This window comes from Xenopus tropicalis, chromosome 4 (assembly GCF_000004195.4).
Source record: "Xenopus tropicalis strain Nigerian chromosome 4, UCB_Xtro_10.0, whole genome shotgun sequence".
NCBI classification, from domain to species: Eukaryota; Metazoa; Chordata; class Amphibia; order Anura; family Pipidae; genus Xenopus; species Xenopus tropicalis.
In genome coordinates, this window is record NC_030680.2 from 137,287,213 (window position 1) to 137,306,754 (window position 19,542).

At 44.0% G+C, this 19,542-nt stretch overlaps 1 protein-coding gene across 1 annotated transcript in view; it reads right to left on the reverse strand.

The window, feature by feature from the left end:
* gpr22l (G protein-coupled receptor 22 like) overlaps positions 1–19,542 on the reverse strand; it is a 163,655-nt gene that overhangs the window by 117,788 nt on the left and 26,325 nt on the right. The window contains exon 2 of the mRNA XM_004914098.4: positions 15,376–15,498. The gene's annotated coding sequence lies outside the window, so the exon portion shown is untranslated. The remainder of the gene's footprint in view (positions 1–15,375; positions 15,499–19,542) is intronic.

Sequence of the window (19,542 nt, forward strand, 5' to 3'; positions counted from 1 at the left end):
AGAGGTGCTGCGCTAGAGAGTGCTTATTGGATAGAGAGGGGCCGCGCTAGAGAGTGCTTATTGGGATAGAGAGGTGCCGCGCTAGAGAGTGCTTATTGGATAGAGAGGTGCCGCGCTAGAGAGTGCTTATTGGATAGAGAGGTGCCGCGCTAGAGAGTGCTTATTGGATAGAGAGGTGCCGCGCTAGAGAGTGCTTATTGGCTGAAGGTGCCTCGGCAATAGGTAGCAGCAACAGAAATAAAAAATCCCCCTTGACACTATGGGGCACATTTACTAATCCACGAATCCGAATCCTGAATGGGAAAAAATCGGATTGGAAACGAAAATTTTGCGACTTTTTCGGCGCTGTTGCGATTTTTTTGTATTGAGCAATTGTAATGGTGGAAAAACCAATCCGATTTTTTCGCGACAATTTGCGAAAAAGTCGTGATGGGGACGAAAAAAATCTCAAAAATATTGATCATTACGGAAAAAACGCATTCACCCGCTTTTCGGATGTTCGTGGATTAGTAAATCTCCCCCTAAGAGGGATATCTGTGTTGCCATCAGCTTAGTATCAAGTGTTTGATTTTATTAGACATTATTGCAGGGTTTAGGAAGACCATTTTGGCAGGTACGGAATAAACTATTGGTGCAGCTGGGAATTCTTTATTAGTCGTGGGCCTTTGGGCAAAACCTCTTTTACAGGAAGTAGAACTGGGAAACCTACAGAAGGATGGTCTCCATTAAAGATATATTTTGTGCCTGATTGTCATGCCAAACTGTGGGGTTGTAGAAGTGCAAACAGCAAAACAGAGCAAAGGGGTAAAAGGGGGGTAAATGAGTAGGAGGCCAACACATTGCTTTGGTGCACAGCAGGGGTCCCCAACCTTTCTTACTCATGAGCCACAGCCAAATGTAAAAAGACTTGGAGAGCAACACAAGCACCATAAAAGTTCATGGAGGAGCCAAATAAGGGCTAAGATTGGCTATTAGGCAGCCTCTATGCACCCTATCAGCTTACAGGGGCTTTATTTGGTAGGAAATCTTGTTTTTATTCAACCAAAACTTGCCCCCAAGTCAGGAATTCAAAAATAACTCCCTGGTTTGGGGGCACTGAGAGTAACATCCAAGGGGTTGGGGAGCAACATGTTACCCCTGAGCCACTGGTTGGGGATCACTGGTGTACAGCACCGACATCCTTGATGTTATACCTGAACATGGTTTCCGAGGGAGGCAAAGCTCAGCCTAAAGACCAGTCATGAGAAGTATAGCAAGATAACCTTGTTTTCACATACTAGCTTGTTATGTGATAAGGGGGGGATCTGAATGTATGCTGGAGCATAATGGGAGAGATGGAATCCGGGCAATGAAAACTTCTGCATTATGGGTTTCCTCTAATACTGCTTTTTGGCCAACACGCCGGCATGAAATTTAGGATCTTCCTCCCCCTATTACAGTCTTGGAAACCCCAGAACAAGGGTCTGCATAATAACATGCAAGTCTTTATGCACCACCTGGGCCCAGAGCCATGCCAAGACCTATGGGCACCCAAGGCCGCCTGAAGCCAACCTTTACGCCCAACAGCCTTGTCTCAACCATCTGCTCGTTTTCCGACTCCAGCCGTTCACTGGCAGACCGCTGCCAGTCCCATAATCCCCAGTGCTAAGGAGGAGAGGTGGGAACTGTGCAATTTCACCCCTAAATCACACCCCCTCTAGCTGCATCAGAGGCACCTGTCTACCCCTAGTTCTGGCCCTTTCTGGATCTCTCCTTGGCTGCTACTGAAATAATAGGTCTTGAACAATCAAATTCTAAAAGGGCTTGTAAACTGAAAAGTTGAGTTTACACTGTATCCAAACAAAAGGTACCAGATGCTGCAGGTCGCTACCTGCAGGGTATCAGCAGGGAATGCAAGTACCCTGCGGGATGTGTGTAGGACTCCTGGATGCTTGTATAGATGCGGATCTGTAGGACCAAGCGGGTAGATTGCGGGCCATTGGTCCAGATCGGGTTTCAAAAATTGGTTCCGCACAGGACTCTACCAGGAGCAGGCCTGGAAATCTGTTCTAGATCTTATGTTCTGTTGTGAGTGTTCTAAAGTACTAAAACTATATCCCTAAGGTGCTACATAACCAAACATTTCTAAAATAAATACAGTAGGACCAAGAAATGAATTAAGAAAGGGGAACTGCATTTATTGACGAGGAAACATATTCATTATCAAGGAGGTTAGTGGTCCACTGCAATAGAAAGAGAGATAGACGGGACAACTTCGGGGATGTTGATACTGGCAACTTGTAGCTCCTGTAAAATCTACTACAGCTCTTATTGTGTCAGGTCCAGCATCTAAATCTGCACAGAAATGATTACTGACTACAAAAATCAATTCCCTCCCCTGCCCATCGCAGTCTCCAGACCTTTATTTAATTGGACATTTGGGGTCTGAACTTAAAAGGCAGCTCACTAGAATAAAGAAAACCCAATTCATCTGGTGGAACAAAAACAAATTCCCCATGGAGATGTCACAATCCCTAAGGAGAGGTGCCACAACCCCATAAAGAACAATATGGATCTGCTTTCCAATGGGATCAGGAGGAGGAGGTTCCTGCACTTTGAAACAAATAAGATATTCTGCTAAAAACAGCTGCTCTCTCTTTGTGCGTTGTGACGCAACATTAATTGGCTCTGGATGGATGGATAGATGACAGAGGTAGAGGGATAGATGGATAGATAGATGATAAATAGATAGATAGATAATAGATAGATGATAGATAGATAGATAGATAGATAGATAGAGATAGATAGATAGATAGATAGATAGATAGTTAGATAGATAGATAGATAGATAGATAGATAGATAGATAGATGATAGATAGATAGATAGATCGATAGATAGATAGATAGATAGATAGATCTACCATTATTGCACATTGTGATCATATAAGGGTTTAGAAGGAACAGTATCCCACCAGCACATTCCCCAATGAAGGGCTTGTGGGATAAGGGTGAACACAGAAGGATTAACAAACTGGTGGTTACTGGCATAAAGGTCAGTTGTGTCCAAGGGAAGCTGTCCAAATAGAGACCCACAGGCTAGATGTGACCCCCCAGTCCGCTCAGAGACTCCTTAGACTTTACTATATGACATAATATTAATTCTATGCAGCCGTTCAACATGCTGTATGACATTCAACTGGCCCACTACATGTAGTAAGTTCCACAGCACTGATCTAGGAGAAGCGCACCATGCTGTGCTCCAGTCTCATGGATGGAAGTGAATGGCACCAGAACCTATCTACCCTACTCAACTCCTTCATAAAAATCCAGTCATAGGCCAAATAACTGCCTGGTTTGTCTTCATAAAAAGGGGATCATGGAACAACTAAATCAGCTCGGTGGCTAAGCTAAAGGTACCAGGAGATTGGGCTACATGAGCTCCCCACAATACTAAGCAGAACCCTCAGGCCGAGAGCGTGTGGAGTCATTTGTAATCCTATAGTATTTCATAGTATTTCATTCTTGATTTCCTCTGTAGAGCTAAACCTACCCCAAATGAGCACAGAAATCTGCTCACACCCAAAGACCAAGATATCTCAGTGCTAATTTAATGATTGGATTTGATTGGTGCAAGTCCATCTCCCAGCCACATTCTCATTCTGTGCTTTCTGCCTCTCACTGGGACACAATAAGTGCATCACTAACTGCTATACATTGAGCTAAATTGCTGGCATTCCTCATCTTGTTGCCCTTTACCCATCAGCTGGAGATTTCCGCTGCCCCACTGGCACAAGTTACCCCCGCGGCACTAGTCCCGTGAGTGCCACAAGTCATGATATTAAAAGAGGGATAACAAATCCCAAAATGTCAATGAACATTTGCCGTAAATGATCCCCACAGGGAAGCAGCAAACTGCTAAACAAAAGTAGGTCATCTTTAATTTCTCAGAGATCAAAAGATATTCTGTATTTCAGGGCAGAACACGCGCACTATCATCCAGCACAGAAATGAGGATTATTTTCACTTCACACTTGCGGGGCTGCAGCTTCCTGAGGGTCTGAAGGGCTATTGGCCTGATAACAAAATGAGCCCTTTTATTGTGGGGTGTTCATTGCCCCGCATATATGTCATCTTTTATGTCATTTTTAAACTGGTTAAAGAGCCCCACACAACACAGAAACCCTAATATCCCTAACACTGTAATCTGTTCCTTCAAAAAGTAGGAATAAATACCATTTTTATATGCTGAAATCCAGCTGCAAAACAGTTCTTCTCTTTCTGCATCATTTGAAATGCTGGCAGGGGAGGAGGGACTAAAACACTGATGTTACAAATTGTAACAACTTCTCCACAGCTTACAGACCGCATGCGGGAACTACATAACCCACAATGCATTGCACTGGGATGTACTGGGACATCACGTGTGCAGGGAATTGTGGGATTGAGAGGATGGAGGCTGAAGGCAGGATGAGGCCAGGTGACTACTGTTACATTTTATTTGAGTCACAAAGTAGTCAGCTGATCAGCAGGGGAACAGGGGGCGGGGCTTAGGGAACTGTTCCAACCCATATTATTACATTAAATGAAAATCTGCATGTATATTGCAAAGTTGCTTGAAATTAGGTTTACTTTTCAAAAAGCTGTGGGTGGAGTTCCCCTTTAATATAATAAATAGGGCTACTAAAATACTTTCTGACTATATATTAGACATTATTAAAATATATTCAGTGGTCATTCCAGACGACTGTCAAATACGTAATTTAACATCCTTAATTAACTGTGGGAATTAGGGGGCAGTTTTGGGTAGGGCAAACGGCCCACGTTCACCAATCACATAAGGGGCTGCTTGCCACAGGCACTTCAAACCAGGGTGCAGAGACCTGCATTTGCCCTATGAATACAGGGCTGCCTGTGTTTAGCAGTGCTGTATTCATGATGGGTGGTGTACAAGCAATGATTGAACATGGGGGGGGGGGGGGGGGCTGGTGGTTCAACAGGGCACAGGGCTGAGTAGTAATGTCCTGGCCTTAAATGCTACTTAGCCCACCTCTTGCACTTCTGTCCAGGGTCATAGTAAATGACCACTTTAGTCTTACAGAGACCCATAATGGGAAAAAATTAATTTGTTTCATTGAACAGGGCCCCCATCTTCTCTAACCCAGGCCATGGTAGGAATAGACTAGAGCTGAATCCCTTGCATGGCACAGGAGCACGGAGGAACCCAGCATGTACTCTTGCACTGGGAGAAAAAGTGCAAACAAAGCTTCACTGCGCATCCCAGAGAGGGGAAAATCTCCTCTACATGAACCATAACAGACATTTTTATTGATTTTCCAGGAAGAATAGTAGCCTTAAGGTAGTTACCGCAGTAAGAACTCGACTGTATAAAGAGAAGAACAATGTGCAGAGTTTAATATCTATGAAATGTAAGGGTAAGAAATATTCCGTGCCCCCTGCACTGGGCCTATGTAACACAGGAGTTTACTGGCCCTTTAATTGCACTTGGGTCATTCCCGGGGGGGATATTAGGCTATGACAACTGTAATATGTGGAAAGGCAACATGATGGAGAGCATAAAGGTCAAGGACAGAGGTTTCTTATTTTCCATTAAACATTAGATAATAAGGAAGTCAATAGAAGCGGAGCAGTAAATCTGCAGAACTGTGGGGGAGGCAGAGATGGGAGATGAAGGCTGCTTGGATGAGATATAATGAGGATTTGGGCTACTGGATGGAAATTCCTTTTCCTCGGAGGTTCCAGTGATTGAGGGGAATTAATATTTAATAACAGCTGGATGCATCTTGTTCCGCGTCACTCTGGAGCAATTGTATTCCATAGAATGGAGCTCCCTCGGGGCTTTCTAGTCCAAACATTGGCAGCCTTCTCTGTCACCTCTCTAGAAAGCCTTTTTTTGGATTCAACCCCCCCAGAATTACTTTAGCCCTCCCTACAAACCCAGAAAAATATTACAGATATGTGAAATCACTAGGGTTGCCACCCTTAGGCTGCTGGAACTCCGGCACGGGAGCAGTCGTTGACGTCACGGGGGGGAAAGGCATTGATTCTCAGAGCTGGGGCATTGACATCACAGTGGAGGAACAAGTGACATAGGGGCGGGACCATGATGTCACAGGTAGTGATGAGCGAATCCGCCCCGTTTTGCCATAAAATTTGCAAAACAGCGAAAAATTCGCAAAACGCATTTCTTGCACGATTTTTGTCACCCACGTTTTTTTGTTTGTCGCCTGCATCTTTTTTTGACGCGTCAGCAACCAATTTTGCCGCAACCACTCCCATTTTGATGTGCCTGTGACTTTTTTTGACGCACGCCAATTTTTTTTGCAGCTAATTTTCACAGAACTTTCGCAAAACAATTCGCCAATGGAAATCCATGCCTGGCGAAAAAATTCGCTCATCACTAGTCACAGGGAGTCCAGTCCGAATTTCCTATTTTGACCCAGACAGCCCTTATCAAGACCATAAAAAATCACCCATCCTGCTACTGCTCTAGGGATGAGCGAGTTGGCAAACAAGCCTTCACCCCTAAATCTCACTATTACAGGGGATGTCCCCTAAAACAATTTTTTTTGTATAATGGAAGAGAATGTAATTCTAAGCCATTTTCCAATATATATTAAACACACTGTAAATGTGTGAATGTAACTGCTACTGAAATCAGTACGTGTTGTCCAATTCTGTTCTCTGGTTGCCCAGGACTGTAGGTCCAATAACGACTGATGCTGCCCCTATCTTCCACTCTCCCAAAACCCCCTGCAGTATAGACACCTGTACATTTAGCGCCCCCTACAGCACGATTACACAATGAGACTGGATGCCACGCCCTGTGGCCCATAATACAGCACAATAGTCACTGTAGTCCTGGGCCTCATTGGAAAACCATGACCCTCTGAAGCCCATCGGGACTTGCTTCCAGTATAGGACCTGTCCCTGCTCCGAGCACCAAAATGCCACCATAATCTCTCAGTCTATTGGCCAAAAGCGCCTCGGGCCCTCTGTGCTGTTCCAGTGACAGGCAGGCAGGGAGATACAGCTAATACATAGCATATGTCCTACTGTCCTTAACGCTCCGTTATCCTCCCCCATCTGACACCCAAGGTGTAAATAATGTCATTATTAAATTACTTCTGAGAAGGAGCATCAGGATTGACAAGCCATGCGGCAGAATACATTTTCTCTGTTTTGCTTAACTCCTTCCTTGCCGTTACAGGAGCAGAAAAGAAAGGGCCCCTGGCAATGCAGGAAGGCTGGGGCCCTTATCTGAGTGGAAGAAGAAATGTTCTAAATCAGCCAAAGACCAGCAGGTGATGTATATAATATAATATACTGGCAAATCTAACAGCTGTTACCAAACACATGAAACCCTTTGTACTAACTAATACCTACGTTCTTCCTACAGGGCCCCTCTGCTTTTTGGGGGTCCCGGACAGGGTCACACAGTGCCGGCGGGACACCAGGAAAAAACCCTTTGGGGCCCACCGACCGTGACCCGATCTCCGAGGGTGCCCCCTCCCCCAATCTCACCTAAGTATAATGTATGCATACGGGGGGGGAAGGGTTTGCATGGGCACCAGGGGCCCCTGAGGGGATGTGGGGGCCACAGCAGGGGCCCATGAGGGGTGTGGGGGGCTCCTGGAGTGGCAGCCCTGGTGGGCCCTGCTTCCCCCAGACCAACCCTGGTCCAGGATAAAAACATGTCCCGTTGTCCCCTAAAACCGGCCCTGGAGTAAAGGGCACTGCCATCCTGAAATTACTGGGCAATGCCAGCTGCCTTGCACCGAGTGTGGGGCAATAGGGCGGCGCCGCTCTCTCTGCAGCTCCTTCCGGCCCAGATTCCAGCTGATAACTATCCCAGCTTGGGAATTACCCATTCTCTGGTTTCCCCCCTACTGTCCCATAGACACGGCATGGGCAAAGCTCCTTATTACCAGGAGTCACGGAGGCATTCGGTATCCATGGGAGCAGGCTTAGTGCATTGCTCGCTGAAACAGATAGAAATCCCTACATCTCCGATGAGATTTGTTATATGCAGAGGTAGAAAAGGAATTGTTTCCCTCCCCTTTATTTTTACATTTAAAGCAAAGACAGGGGTCCTTAAGTATATTCCATGGGTAAGGAAAGAATTAAAGGGGAAGTGGCCCCAAATGTAGAATCCGATATCCCGTATAAGGCAGCAATTTTGCATTTATTTTTGTGCCTCTGATATCATTTTTTTCTTCCTTTCTAGTAAACAGCCCCAATAGGCCCAGAATGGCAATCTGTGGTTTCAACGTAGAACGACAAAGGGGGGGGGGAAATACCTGGCCACAAGCCTAATCTATTATTCCCCTTGGATAAAAGGGGTTAAAAACAGGGTCCAGGGGCACTCCTATTGAGAAACTTGCCTCAGGAGGAAATGCCCTGAAAGTTACTATGAGCGGCAAAAAAAAAAAAAACGGAATTTTGGCCCAGAGCGCCATTGCCATGCATCTAGAGATGTGGCCCCTGTATAGGAGCACAAAAAAGGTAAGTACAGGCAGTGAGGAGCAGCAGCATGGCTTGCACATAGGGTTGCCATCTTTTTATAAAATCTGTACAAGCAGGGCAGGGGTGGGGCCATGAGTGGGAGGTCAGTGGGCGGAGTTATGACATTAAAGGGCCAGAGTCAGGACAGCAAGGGCTTAAGGTGGCCATACACGTCATGATTGGCTCTCTTAGTGATCCTCTCCTGATATCCCCACCACGGGTGGGTGATATTGGGCAAATTTAGACTAATACCAACAGCAATGGGGCAGTCGGTTTGGGGCCAGAATCAACGAGCCGATGCGGTCCCCACTCTGACTAAATCTTTTAACGTGTCCGATCAAGATCTAGCCAATTTCAGGCCAGATATCAGTCGGGCAGGCCCCTTGTTCCTGCCCCTGATAAGCTGCCGAATCGGTCTAAGGGGCCTATATCAGCAGCTACAATCGGCCCGTGTATGGCCTCCGTTAAACAATACTGAATTAAGTGAGTATCAGAGCAAATCAGGACAGATTGGAGGCGGGTCAGGGGGCAGATTGACAAGTTAATACCGGCAACCCTAGTTGCAGAATCCCCCCAATTGGGTGCTAAGTGCTAATGTTCAAAGCACTTGTGTCCAGGGCAATGGCTTTGGTATTAAAATTCTAACAGATTAAAATGTGCAGACTGTAGTGCTGCCGGCCACAAGGGTTACAGGCCTGTCCTGTGCATCGCTGGCACCCCTAGCCTGCACGTCTGAGCCACAGGCAAGTTAGGGGTGTTCCAAGGGCTCATCCACATGATTCCCACAGTGCTGCTGAATGCACAAAGTGCAAAGTGCAACATACAGTTTGTGCGCTCTGCCTCTTGCTGCATTTTGCAAATGAATGTGACTATTTGTATAAATTAGGGACTGGCACCTTCGCTCCTCTGGTGGTGGTTGTGTTTGTAGGATGGTGAGAGTTGTAGTACAACAACAGTTGGAGGGTCAAAGCTCTCGGCCCCCACCTACAAACAGCCAATGGCAGCCTGGCTTTCCTGTGCCAGGGAAGCACTGAGCACCCACCCTCCTGCTGAATATTATCCCAGCACCCAAATGCCAAGGGAAGAAGGACCAGTCATTAAAATTCCTGAAACGCCTTTGCCATTCAGATTTCCCCACTCCCCAAACCCTCTGTTCCCAGGCAGGCGCCGAGTGCTTTAAATGTTAAAAAGCGCCAGTTCAAGGCCCGTCCGCTTTGATGCTGAATCTGATTGAAACCCCTCCGACTGCTACAATCCAATGCTCATCTGGAGCAATTTGCCAAGGCTCTTTGTTGCCGATGGTGCCTGCCCGTGATTGCTTAGGTGGGAAACAGATTAAAACTTCAATCAACACCACCTGCCTAAAAGGATTCTGTACTTGTAGGAAACAGCTGGTTCTGGCCCGGATGTTGCTGAGAGATCAGGAATTACACAATTTGGATGACAGAGCAAGTTTGCCTTCAGCAACTGCCGCCTAGATACCAAATCTTCATTTATTGATTTTAATTCCCCTTGTTAGAAAAACCTAGTGGCCAGTGAGGCTAATTTCCCCTTTAAACAGAAATATAGTCAGTCCACATAATGCGTGACTGCAACCTTTTCTGGGAATAAATTCCTATATTTTTGCATTTTTCCCTATTAAAAACATTGGCATCAAGTCAATGATACCAGCCAAATGGCAACCCGACATGCAGACTGTCCACAAGGCCATGGTTTTTTTTTTGTATGTTTCAGTCCATTCCCAAATGTCCTTTTACGGTCACCACCTTTCAGAATCTTTGGGGAGGAGCTAGTGATGTACTTGCAGAGCCTTGACATCAAGTGGGCGGGACTGTGATGTGGTGATAGGTGATTGGCCGATCACCGCATCAATCAGGTGAAGTCCAGTTCAGATTTCCGTATTTGGAGAAATAGGCAGGCAGTTTTGACCTCCAAAAACCAGGCTGTCTGGTTCAAAGCCATACAAGGTGGCAACCCAATGTCCTTTGCAATATGCAAGGGGCTATAAGCATATATAGACTTGTATATATAGATTGTATTTCTCTGTTAGAAAAGTAACCATTGGTTGAGGAATCCTCTCCTGACAGGTATCAGTAGGTGCCCCAATCTGGCCCGGACTGGCAAATGCCAGAGGAGCTGCTGTAAGATGCCATAGACAGTCACTATTTATTATTTATTGGACTTAAAAGGCAAGGGCCTATTTTTGATCCCAGTCCAGGCCTGCCCCCAGTTAGAATCAGACCCATGGGTCACATAATCGGATCATCACAATTTGGCCCACTGCATTGGTCGTCAAATTTGCTCCATTTGTCATCCACGGTCTTTAGCTAGTTAAGATTAACTTGTTAACATTTGCCTGAACCTCACTGTTCATAACAACCAATTAGCAGCTAGTTTTTAACAGTCTATTGCAATGAAACAAATGAAAACAAACATCTAATTGGCTGCTATGGCTTACAAGGCTAAGGCAAAGTTTGCCCATGTTTGTGCATAGCCCTGCTGGAATATCATCCTATCCAGATCCACATAACAGACTTTGATCCCTTTGTTTGCCTCTCGGCAGGTAAGTACTTATGTAGGTTATATTACTGCTAGCAACAATGTGTTAAACGTATCCGGAATATCTACCCAAGCATTATGTTTTTCTGCGAAAGCGCCGCCGTCCTTCGGAGCCTAATTAATGCCAGTGTTTTAGCTCAGCGCGGCCCAGAGGGAGCAGGGTAGGAAGAAATACACTTCATCTCATCTTCAAAGGGAAATGCTTTCTTTCTCTCCTCTTCTTTTCTTTTGGTGGAGCAGAAATTAAAGACGGCTGTGTGTAATAGGCAGCCTGGGCAATGGCGCTACATGAAGGGCATTTAGCTTACACTGGGCACGTAATGCTGGCACGTCCATCACACACACCAGAACAGAACGACAAGGTCATCGCTATTAGTCTGACTTTTTTGGGGAGGGTTGTATCATAGAGAAGCTGCAATTAAAAATATGCATATATACTGTATATATAGTGTCTGCAATGTGTTGGTAAGAGAATCATGGGGATGCAGTGGTTAGCATTGCTGTCTTAGGGGTTCCTGGGTTCAATTTCAGACAGGAAAAGGTTTCAGATAAACACTTGTGTCTGAGGCAAATCTGTGCTTTGCACCAAGGCAGCCCTGGTCTTAACAACTGCCCCAGGGCCAAATATATAACCTTCCTGTATATGGCCACCTTAAGTTAAGCTGCCATACACTATGAAATCCGCCTGTTTGGTAAGGTCACCAAATGAGCAGATCTTCCCCCCAATATGCCCACCTAAGGCGGATGATATTGGACTAATCTTGTTATTTGGCCCTAGGCAGGGGTGGAACTACTGAATCAGCGGCTTAAATTTGCCCACGAATGGCCACCTTAAAACAACAGATAGGGGTTGGAGAGGAGGCGCCTATGTTCCTGCTCATAAATACAGAACAGCAGAACCCAAACAGAGCAGTAGGTGTTCGCGCTCCATTGTGCCCTGTTTGTTCTCCCTATATCTGCGTGAGGTTCATTTGGGTGCTTTGTTTTCCTCCTGCGCTCATAATAATATGTGTAGTAAGGCAGATGGCGTCAGCAGAAGGGGCAGTCACTGTGGGATATTGGATAGTTACAACAGGTTGGATAGTTTTACCCTGTTTTGTAGAACCCTGGATCCTGTGGAGTCACAGATTCAAACTTTCCAACAGATGTTTCAATATTCAGTCTCAATACAGAGGTTAGGGCAAGTGAACGTATATAACATACATTTAATACAGATTTCTTATCTGGAAAACCCAGGTCCTGAGCATTCTGGATTACAGGTCCTATACCTGTACTTTCCTTCTCCCACGCCCTCAGAAGCCATGTTCCAATACCTTGCCCTGATGGGGTGTAATAAGAGTCCAAGTTTGGATTAATGACTGAATTATAAGGGTGAATCTGAGCTATGAAACCAGCAGTTCTCCGTACTGAAACAAGCGCGTAGAGAAAGAAGCCAAATAGCATGATACAAGTACCTAGTAATGGAAAGAGCCGTCCCCATATAGGAAGGCTACACAGCTTGCCAGCACACTGCCATTTAATATACAGCACTCCGCGTAAGAGTTTGATTTACAGATACCTTAGGTACAATGGAACAAAATAGTCCTCACTTTTCATTTTTATTCCCCTAGAATACATTTCCTAACTGCGAGCGGCCATTAAGGCTGTTTTCATATATTTCTATTACAAATATCAGGCACTTTAGCAATTTCAGCCAGGTGAATATTCCAATATACAACATCACTTTCATAAAAATACTAGGTTTTCTTATTTAAACACTCAAGGGCGCATTCACTTACCCAGACACAGTGAGCAAAGTGCACTTTCAGAAGCAACCGCCATGTTTTTTCCCAAATTGCACTGTATTTCCCCCAGAATCCAGTGGCACTGCGCTTGCAACGGGTGTTTAAGTCTTTAAAATGGACACAACTTTGCATTTGCATCGCTGTAAATTGGATTCAGTTGCACCAAATACTTTTACAGTCTGCCTGGCAGTTCTGGTGCTTGCTCACCCAAGTTGTGAAGCACTGAGTCTATTGACGCTGGGGCACTGAGAGACCCAATGGGTCCCAGAGATTACTTTGGCTCATATATTAAATGAGTCTTGCACTTTAAAAACAAAGTAGTTGTGCATCACTACTGAGAACAATGGATATCCTGTGCAAAGCAGAATCTGCAATCCAAGTCAATAGCACCTTTGTAGATAGAAGGGAAAACACTGCAACAAGCAAACGATCATACATTTGCCTCTGTGAGCTATTTAATTGTCCCTAATGTATATACAGGTGTCAGATCTGTTCTACAGAAATCTTCCGATTACGGGAAGTCCATCTCCATAGGCAAATAATGCAAGCTTTTTAAATGATTTCACTTTGTTCTGTAATAATAAAAGAGGGGCTTGTACTTGATGGGAACTAAGCCGCACAGTTCCAGACTGGTGGCAAAACATTTTCATTTTATGTATTTTATTAATGATTTTTAAACAGATAAGTCACGGCCACCCAAATTACAGAATGTACGCCTATCTGGCAAACCCCAGGGCCAAATCATTCTGGACAATAGATCTTAAACCAGTGTTCTAACAACCTTTATCTAGTACAGGTATGGGATCTCTTATCTGGAAACCCGTTATCCAGAAAGCTCTGAATCACGGAAAGCCCATCTCCCTTAAACTCCATTTTAATCAAATAATTCAGAATTTTAAAACTGATTTCCTTTTTCTCTGTAATAATAAAACAGTACCTGTACTTGATCCCAACTAAGATATAATTACCCCTTATTGGGGGCAGAACAGCCCTATTGGGTTTATTTAATGGTTAAATCATTCCCTTTTCTCTGTAATAATAAAACAGTACCTGTACTTGATCCCAACTAAGATATAATTACCCCTTATTGGGGGCAGAACAGCCCTATTGGGTTTATTTAATGGTTAAATGATTCCTTTTTCTCTGTAATAATAAAACAGAACCTGTACTTGATCCCAACTAAGATATAATTACCCCTTATTGGGGGCAGAACAGCCCTATTGGGTTTATTTAATGGTTAAATGATTCCCTTTTCTCTGTAATAATAAAACAGAACCTGTACTTGATCCCAACTAAGATATAATTACCCCTTATTGGGGGCAGAACAGCCCTATTGGGTTTATTTAATGGTTAAATGATTCCCTTTTCTCTGTAATAATAAAACAGTACCTGTACTTGATCCCAACTAAGATATAATTACCCCTTATTGGGGGCAGAACAGCCCTATTGGGTTTATTTAATGGTTAAATGATTCCTTTTTCTCTGTAATAATAAAACAGAACCTGTACTTGATCCCAACTAAGATATAATTACCCCATGAGCCTCTGTTTTACCCTATTGGTGCCATATGGTTGTGCCTGTACGTTACACTGTATATAACATAAAAACCAAAGTTGCTCACTGCCTATGGTGAATATTTAATGCATCTCCCGTCTCTTTCCTTTAGAGCTATGTTGGCCAGATAGGCAGCACTTCAGTTATCTAAATGCATTTTTTATTGAGCGAGCATGCCAAAACCAACATCTAGAAACAGCAGTGATGGATTGTTGCTTCCGATCAATATTAAAAGTATATAGCAGGGCTGTCCGTCTGGATGCCCAAGGGCCTGGAGGGCTTCTCCAGGGGAATTGGTATGGCCTCAAGATAGCCTGGGAGCTCTACAAGCCGCTCTGTATAACATCAAATGGCAGAGGAATTTGTGGTTAATCAGCCTACAACATGAGAAAGAATGAGGAAAATATTCCCCTATATTAAAAGAGCATTATACACCCATATTCAGCATAAGCCCAATAAATATTGCTTGGACTAACAATGTGTCCCCCAATAGCAGCTTGTACCCCAGGCTTACAGATAAGGAGGAGACACGGGGCGGGGGGGCTTTACCCACACTTACTGTGAGGAACCAAGGAGGGGGGATCAAGTAAGTGCTTTTGTTTTCACGTTTCATCATAATCATTTTCCTTTTTTTTTTTAATGATTTAGCCTGTTCTGCAGCATTTAAGTTGGTCATTTAACCCTTTATAGGAAGAGTAAAGTAAAAAAATGAAAGTGTTTTAAAGCATCTAAAATGTAATGTACTGGTGCCCTGCATTGGTCAAACTGGTGTAGCCATGGGGGCAGCCATTCAAGTTGAAATATGGCTAAATGGCACAGATAACAGATAAGCTCTGTATAACACAATGGGTATAATTCTTACACAGGACTCATTGTATCCATTGGTGTCACTTTTCCTTTAAGTGCTGCTAAACTCCACCCCTATTATGGCCACCACTATCCGTGCGTTATAAAGGGGAAAAGTGGCAAGTCTTACCTTGTTTGGAGGGAAGAGCATCATATGTAAGTCATAGCAGGTTAATATATCCACAATAAGGGCTAGGGCTTCCGAAGATAGGGCTTCTCACGGCTACAGTCACACCATGTGTCACAGACGAGACTAAAAAAAAGCGAACAACCAGGAAAAAAATGAAAAATTTGTATTTTTGAAGAATAAATTATATATATATATAGATATACAAAATGTTTGTTTGCAGTCATTCTGCCTGCATTCTGATGCAATGCAACTGTCGCATATCACAGATTCAGCAAGAGAAGATCATTGGCAGAATAGGAGCTTAGTGGAATGGGGGCTGATACTGAGGGCTGAGACTTTAGCCTTTCACTCACTGTGAGCCACAAAACACAGCCCAGCAACCTATACAAATCCTTGGCAAACCCTTAGGTAGGTGTATATTACCCTCAAAGGATAGAATCTAATCATGGTACGGTTTGCATCTCCGGACTTCATGACTTTAATGAAGGCCAATTAATTGTCCTACAAAAAACAGGATAGAACATGAGCTGGCTCTGCATTTCTCCTGCCATGTGTTCTGGGGGTTATTATACATGTCTACACCCTATAAATAATACAGGCCTGGCAATCTGTGGGTCAGGCAAATGCCAGAGGGGCTGCTGTAAGATGCCACAGACACTCACTATTTATTGGGCTGGGGGGCTGTTTGGGCCTCTGTGTACTTGAAATGCCAGAGGGGCTGCTGTAAGATGCCATAGACAGTCACTATTTATTGGGCTGGGGGGGCTGTTTGGGCCTCTGGGTACTTGAAATGCCAGAGGGGCTGCTGTAAGATGCCATAGACACTCACTATTTATTGGGCTGGGGGGGGGGGGGCTGTTTGGGCCTCTGGTTACTTGGAATGTCAGGGGCTATTTTGACTCATTGTTCAGACCTGCTATGATGTTTTCTGGGGGAATTTCATATGGAACTGACACTGTTTTGATCTTGTCATGTCTTCTGGGGTTATTTTATATAAAACTGAAACTATATTCACCCTGCAAAATGATATATAAGTATTTTAAATTAAATTGGTACTGACTTTATCCTGCCATGTGTTGTGGGGTATCAGGAATGCAACTGGGATACTATGAAAGAATCTGTGTAGAAATGTCTTTAGTTAGCCACCCCAAATATAAAAATGATCCTCTGCCTATGCTCCCCTAGTGTCTGTAAGTCACCCACCTACTTATATAGTAAGTTCTATAGGACACTGACCTCCTACTTCTTGTCTCAGCACTTACACTTAAATGTAATGGTGTTTATTTAAATAATGTCATTGTATTGTTTACTGTCTGTCCTATTATGTATTGTTTTAATGTACAGCACTATGTATACAAGCAGCGCTATATACAATACACACATATACACTTATTTTGAGTCCGACCCAATCATCTGTACCTAGTACACACATGCACAAATATCTTTATCTGCCCCAAGATGTGAAAATCCTGAGATGGCCCCCAGCCCATTGGAACTGAATGAGCACATATCAGGTGACAGCGATGATTTGGGTCCCCACAGGGGCTAATTGGCTGCTCACGCAAGAGTAGGGCAAGCCGGCACCCCATATATACCAGTGCAGAGACACCTACTGCATGTGATTGATCATTAATAAAATGCTGGGGGGCCCAGTACAAATGCCCTTCCCTAACATTGGCCCTGACTGTACCTAGAATCTGTAATTGAAGCAACAGACACGGAGCCACTGAGACAGCAGCTGATAAAAACACCATCCTATCTCCGGCCATGAATCTTCCCTTTGCAATCGGCTGAGAGCGTGGGAAGCTCTGGGATATTCTATCAGGCTGTTTAACCACTACATAGAGATGGACCCCCCTTCATTCAACCATAGCCTACTCTCCCTGTTAGCACTGAAGTGCTTTATAATTCATTTGCAAGCTAAATTCCATTAAATAAAAATGTAATCAGTAGCTACATGTTGGTTATCACCCCCCTCCCCGGAGCAAACAGGTGGCACTTTCTGCATAAAACTGAATTTGGGAAATCTGTGCAGCTCTGCATTATGCATTGTCTCTAAGGGGAGGAGGGAGGCTTCATAGGGTGCCTCAAAAACACATTCTCCCACCCAGCATAGAAATACTGTACAGACATAAGCATATACAGCACCCAGACGATGTATTCAGTCTTTTAGAATGTAAGCTCTTGCGAGCAGGGCCCTGCCCCTAGTGTCTCCGATCCCCATAAACCATTTTTGTGAATCGTCTATATGTACGTTAACCGTTATGTCTTTTGTACCCCTTTATTCTGTAAAGCGCTACGTGACTTGATGGCGCTATATAAATAATACTGTATATACTCGAGTATAAGCCGATCCGAATATAAGCCGAGGTACCTAATTTTACCTAAGAAAACTGGAAAAACTTATTGACTCGAGTATAAGCCTAGGGTGGGAAATGCAGCAGCTACTGCTAAGTTTTAATAATCAAAATAAATACCAATAAAATTACATTAATTGAGGCATCAGTGGGGTATATGTTATTCAATATTTATTTCAAAGAAAAACAGTAAACTAGCTCTGTAAGTGGAGAAGAGGGTCAACAAAAACAATAGGCACTGGAGGGTCTGGTTGCAGGTGGCCTAATTTGTACACAAAGGACAGAGGGTGCTAGTCTGGAGGGACCCATGGCACCCGACTCGAGTATAAGCCGAGGGTGACTTTTTCAGCGCATTTTGGGTGCTGACAAACTAGGCTTATACTCGAGTATATACAAATAATTTCCCAGTTTATTCTAATTTTGTTTTCAGACTGAGTTTCTGAGCAGCAACTGCAGTCAGTAGAAAGATCAATGCTTACTATTTTAGAATCCATTAATGCATATAAGAAAAGGCTGATATGTATTCCGATAAATTATAGAAGATATAGAAGATGATGATCAGCAAGAATGACCATGTAGCATCCTAAACCTCTTAAAATGTGATATTGATAAGACTGGGGGGCTGCAGATAAGGGGTGCTTAGGGTGAAGACAATAGGAAGAGGGTTGATTAATTAGGGACAGGACCTGGTCTGAAAGGAGCAGTCTAATCCGGCTTGTATGAAGGAGACACTCAGTTCTGCACCATCAGATGTCCCTATTTAATGGAGAGTTTCTATTAACCACAGCCAATCAGATACAATCATTCAGCTTGTCATGCCCGGCAGTAGGAGCTGACAATTTTCTGAGCAAAACATAATTTTATTTTAGAACTGTTACACAAAGCAAAGCCTGTAGTGTTGCGCTGAAGCAGGTTGGGTGAGCTAATATACACAGAGGAGAGCACCAATCGCAGAATTCCTGCTTATAAAAGGCTTTATTTTCAACTACAAACACAACATGTTTCAGGCTCCTTCAAACCCTTTTAAGTGTCTTGGTTGGGTGATCTGAGTGATCTTTAAGTCAATTTACAAGTTCTCCTCAATGGCATGGCTTGAAAATGATTGCTCTCTAATTAGAACTATTTTGCATCTACCAGACATCCCCTTGTTTCTTCCCATACAGGGTTTGAGACATCAAATCCCAGTTAAATCACATGCATAAGGCTGATGCCAGACGTGGCGTTTTTACGCTGCGTATTTTCTAATTTTCTCAGCGGCTGAAAAACCCCCGATATCATCATCCATCGAAATAACTTGAAAAGACTCTAGGCAAACCACACAAAGCGTAAATACGCTAGAAAACGCCTTAGCACAGATGTTTCAAGCGTTGGCCGAAATACGCCAGTATTTGCACAGCAAGCTATTCCTATGTATACACAAAGGCAGTTTTTTACTATTTTGCACTATTAGCACCATGGAAACGGGATTTGCTACGTCACCAGTACTAGGCTGAAAAACGCCATAGTCAGGGGCTGTGTGGCTTGTGTGGTTTTTTGAGGCTGAGAAAATACGCAGCGTAAAAACGCTGTGTGTGGCATCAGCCTAAATTCTCCATGGTCCTGCAATAGCATAAGCTGAAGGTACTAATTAAAATCTAAGCTTCATCGAGGGAGTCAACAAAATCATAGAAGGAAATCCAAGATGGCAAACAAATGGCCTTTAATGAAGTTACAGCAAATTTGGGGGGGGGGGTATGACAGAGCCGCAAATGCAACCCCAGTTACTTTAGTTTGAAAGCATCTGCCAATGTCATCCCAGGCCCCGGATCTC